A 5,463-nucleotide genomic window follows, 5' to 3' on the forward strand; every position below is an offset into this window, starting at 1 on the left:
ATATCTAAAAAAAAAAAAAGAGGTCTAGTTTCTTCTCTTATTAAGAAGCACAAATAAGGAGAGTAAACTAGATAAACTTAAATGCTAATCTATGATTAGCATTCATTTAAGTAGAAAAAGTGTGAAGTAAGATCATAAATTCAGGTTCACATTTTATCCCTTTATTTGTCCCAGTAAAAAGAATCAGTAGCATTTTATAATATCCTACAAGTGAAAAAATTAGGCTTTTCTCTAGAGAGATGAACTACTACTTATTTTGGAAAATGAAACTGGGTGCTCTACAGCCACTTTAATGACTTTAGCACACAATGTACAGCTAACATCTCCAAACCTCATGTTTCTCTAAGTGGTTCTGTACTTAAAGCAGGCTGCAGAGCCTGGCAAAGGCAGATTCAGAATGTAAATGTAGCACTCATTAGCAGACGAGGGGGAGCATAGCACAGGAGTTAACCTAAGACCCTATTGTTTCATAAAAGGGACTGATGGGAAAGGTGGGGGATAATAGCATACATCCAGGCTGCTCAGGCACACATCCTCACTGCTGTTCTTATCCTCTCTCTGCATGGTACACACCTATCTTTCATGACTTGCGAGAGCAGAGACTCCTTCTGTGGCACTGACTGATGCTCACATTTCACCTCTCTAAGTACGTGCATTCCAAGGTGCTCTGGCTTTCTTTGTGGTTTGTTTAATCTTTCCTTATACAGGACAGGTAATTCCACAGGGCAGGCAAGTCTACAGGACAGGCATTATTGATGCTTCTGTTATATACACAATGAAGCAGAACTAGAAAGATCAGTTTTCCAAGATCAGCTAAAGTGGCTTGTAGAGGGCACAGCATTCCAACTTAGTTATCTTAGTACAGAATCTGTGTTAGGATTTTATAAATGAAGTGCTCAAGGTCCAGTGCAAAGATACCAACATCTGCTGTCTGGCTTAATGCATTCTTCAAAAAATAAAATGAGAAAAATAGTAGAATTTATTTTTCGAAAAAGTGTCTCCATTCAATAAAAAACACATTACTAGGCCCCTACTTGTATTTAAGGCTGTTTTAAAAGTTGAATTTCAATGGTAGGATTTCCGAGGCCTTATCTTAATCCTTCACACCTTTTGGTAAGTGTAAGAAGTCTTGCTGTGGGACAAGATGAGGTAAACCAGACAGCAGCAGTTGTGCCTGAGATTTTGAGCAAAAATAAGTATGAAAAGTTGCACAGAATGAAGAAAAGTTTTAAGAAATGGCTTTGAAAGACCTTTCAATTCCATCCCTTTACCTGTTTGAAGTATCACATACCTCTGTTATTTATTAAGCACATTCTCAGTTGCTGGAGTATCAATGTGGGAAAAAAATGTATCTTATTCTGATTAAAATCACATTTCGTTTTCAAGTGATGCCAATTGTCAAGGATCCATAACTAAGCTACATATTTAACTCTCCCTCTTTCCCTCTCCATAATCTATTTAGCTTCTGCTCCCATCCTCTCAGGAACCCAGAATACTGAATAATACTTTTTTTTTTCCTGGTCATACTAAAGCAAACACTGAAATTGGAAAAAAAAAAAATCCCCTGACCTACTAAGCAGAAAAGAATATTTAATGGTAAGTCTAACACTAGAGGGAGACCCTGTGTCTATTCAAACTGGAGTCAATAGAAAGGACTTTGTAATAAGAAGGGAAGAGAAAGCTTTGAGATCTACATGGAAATATAATAGACAAATGACAGAGGACATGTCTGATAGGTAAGCTACAATGCCAACTTGGTAGGATTTAGAATCACTATGGAAACAAACACATCTAGGTCTGTCTGTAAAGATGTTTCCAGGAAATTTTAACAGGGCAGTGTAGCCCTTAATGTGAGCAGCACTATTCATTGGGCTACCAGGATGAATAAAATAAAGAAAGTGAGCTGAGCACTCATTCAACCCTCTCCACATGCTTCCTGCACGAAATGTGACCGGCTGCTCCAATCTCTTGCTGCTCTGTCCTCTCCACCACGAGAGGCTGTCTGTTCCCTTGTCCTATGCAAACACCTTCCTTCTTTTCCTCCTTTCTTTCCTTCTCTCCTTTCCTTTCTTCCTTACATTGTTTTTGTCAGGGAGTTCTTTGTCACAACAATGTGTTAAATAACTGCCGATAATATATAATATATTGATAATACAATAGTATGCAAAACAGCTTTCCATAATATTAAGTAATAATATAACTGTTAAGAATATAACGATGTACTATTTACTATTACTATTTAAAATCCCTTAAGGATATCAAATGTAAAGCCCTACGTGCCTAGAAGTTTGTAAGTTTGGAATGATTCTAAACTGGAATTGTAATACTCTTACTATTTTGCTATTTGAATCATGACCATTCTATTAGCACCAGGATTCTTTTTCTAATGACTCTTCTGCATAGCTGAATCTAGAGTGCTCACAGCATGCCCTGTATACCACCTTCAGTGTCTCAGTCCGTTTCTCCCTCTACTGTCTATCCTGCCACTCACCCCTGCAAGCTTTTAGGAGAATCTTTCAAGTCCTAGTCAACTGACCTGGGTGTGGTAAATCCCTCTCTAATCACCTTTTCCCTGATACATGGACATCTGATTTATTACCAGATGAATGATCTGAGTTGGTATCTATATTAAAGTAGACACTGCACCTTTTGTCAATAAGAAGAATGAATTTACTATTGCATCAATAGAAACAGGCATGTACTTGCATCAATTCAAATTATAGCAAAACACATATTTGTCTGAAAGAGTAAGGATTATTTAATTTGTGGGTCTAAGCTACCTGTTTGAGGAACTGGCATCGACTTTTATTTTCCCTCTAGTGCAGAATTCTCTTTTGTAATTCTCTCCTGGTTTATGTGGGGAAGAACCATGCAAAGCCTAGAGGAAATAATTTAAGGTGGGTTAGGCAATGGGTGTGGCACATGCTAACATGCCACACTATTTAAATTAGGCACATAGAAATTTCTAGAAAAAGCATTCAGAAACAATTTCTGAGACTTAAATAATGATTAAGATAGGTATGAATGTATCTGTTCTACATTTTCTGTATACTCAGCATCTCCCATCAGTACAGTAGAAGACACACACATGTAGCTGGATACCAGCTAAAGCACATGCGCCGTATACCTCGTTTCCTATAGTCTAACTAGATGCTTGAGAGCAGTTGATCCCATTGTACCTCATGAAGTGGTAACTATTAGAGGTTTGTTTTGTTTTGTTTTGTTTTGTTTGAGACAGGGTTTTTCTGTGTTACCTTGGCTGTCCTGGAACTCACTCTGTAGACCAGGCTGGCCTCGAACTCAGAAATCCACTTGCCTCTGCCTCCCAAGTGCTGGGATTAAAGGCATGCGCCACAACTGTCCGGCTAGAGGTTTTTTTAAAAAAGTATTTTTCTCTAAAACAGAAAAGCTATGCAAAACTGGAAACTTTGTATTACATAAAAGATGGTCCTGATTCTAAGTCACTGAAAAGACTCATGTACATCTCCTTTTACTGGTGTTGAACGTTGGTACAAATTGCATTAGAAGTCAATATCCACCACTCGAAACAATGTCTATCTGGGTGATTGCTCAGCTACATAGCACTACCTATATCCAACTCATATGTGCCCCTCACTGTTCAACTGCTGCAACAGTCTAGCTCCAGTAAGCTACACCTATCAAGCATTGTGTTCTTTATTTAAAAATCATGTTTTTTTTTCTATTAGTTATAATTGAAATGAAAAGTTGAAAGAGCTAAAGTGTAAGGGCTCTCTTAATTTAAACTTAAATGTACTTTAGATGTGGAGAGTGCTTGTCATGAAGTCGTCACTGTGCTGAGGTCTGACTCAGACAACTATTTCTGTACTAGTCTCCCATCAAGAACAAAATAGTCTTATCCTTATGGGGCCGATCAGCCTACCCCCCAATCTATCATGCTAATATGATTTTCCTCTCATGTCTTTATAAGGCATTTCCTGCCACTGCTATATGAGGGGGCCCAAATTACTGTTGATAAGTACATCTCTATATATCATCATTTGTACCAATTCTATTGCTGGTGGGAAATATTACCTTTTAGAAAAAAGGAACTGCAAACATTTTTTTAAATTTAAAACTGTTGTTTTCATATTGAGAGATTTGCAGTTTTAAATGTTTTAGGTTTTATATTCTCAACTGATCCTCCAAATTTTTTAATAATTTTAACATATGCACTTAAATTAATGGGAAGCAAGAATGTAAGAAAGAAGATATTCCTGTCCTTCTTCACTTAAAATCAATGAAATGATATTTACAAACATGAACTTTCATGATTAAATGGATGGACTTAAGGATCTTCTCAGAGTCTTTGTGCTTGTTAGAGAAAGTACCAATCGAGTCCCAGGGATAACCACAGCTCTCAGACGGGAGCTGGACTCTCCCCTCCAGCATGTGAAGGAGAAGCTAGATGCAATGTGACAGGAAGAGCTGCTTAAGAGATGGCCACAGGATGCTCATTGACCCAAAAGAATTTAACATGCAGTATCCACGAAAGACAAAAGAGGCTATAACTGATGAAAACCTTGATTTGCTCATTAAATTATTCTTTCAAAACTGCAAAGAATATTGTGTTATTCACACAACATCTGAGCCAAGTGAGTCCTCTGAATGTGCTTACATGTCAGAAGTACAAATTAGGATTGGTGGAGAAGAGTTAATGCAGAACCCCACCCCCACCTGATGTGGCTGTGTGCATTTGTGTTAGGCAATTCTCAGTTGATTTGATGGACTGCAAACTTTTATTAAATAAATTGCTACTTAAGGAAGTGATTTTCAATCCTAAGTAATCAGTAACTCAGACACTTTCTTGAGTTAAAAAAAGGTGACATTACTACATGATGAGAATAGGCAAGGAAAAGAAATAGTCTGCCTTGAACTAAATATACATGGCCCACAACTAACTCCAACTCACACATAAAACTGTAAAGGAATCTTGGCTTCCCTAAAACATTTTCACAAAGCTGAACTCTAAGTAAACCGCGTCTGCTATGATGAGGAGTAAATACAACCAAGGCTGTGTGCTTTGTGTCTCAGTGTGCTTTGTTTCTTCTATGCAATATTGTGGGAAGGGGCAATTGCCGCTGGACACCTAGTCTGGGCCTCCCTCAACCTGCGGGAGAAACGGGGTCCTAGTCAGGTCGACAAAGTGTAGGCGAAGAAATGATGGCTGAGACAGTGTGCAGAAGTCAGCATTCGAGATTTGAGCCTCTACTCTCCTGGCTGGCACACCTGCAGCCCCCCAGGACTCCGGCCTGCAGGATCTGAATGTGTTTCTTAAAAATGACAACAGACTTTTACAGTCATTACAAAAAAGAAATGAAAAATCTGGCAGCTCAGCAGTTGAGGTACATCTGAGGCCATCTAAAACACACTGGATCTAAAACAGCAGCCATCTCCTCTGGACTGGTGCAGCACCCCTGGGCTCCGAGCACGGTCGGGCCCATG

Source organism: Mastomys coucha, unplaced genomic scaffold (assembly GCF_008632895.1).
Source record: "Mastomys coucha isolate ucsf_1 unplaced genomic scaffold, UCSF_Mcou_1 pScaffold20, whole genome shotgun sequence".
In the NCBI taxonomy this organism is placed as follows: Eukaryota; Metazoa; Chordata; class Mammalia; order Rodentia; family Muridae; genus Mastomys; species Mastomys coucha.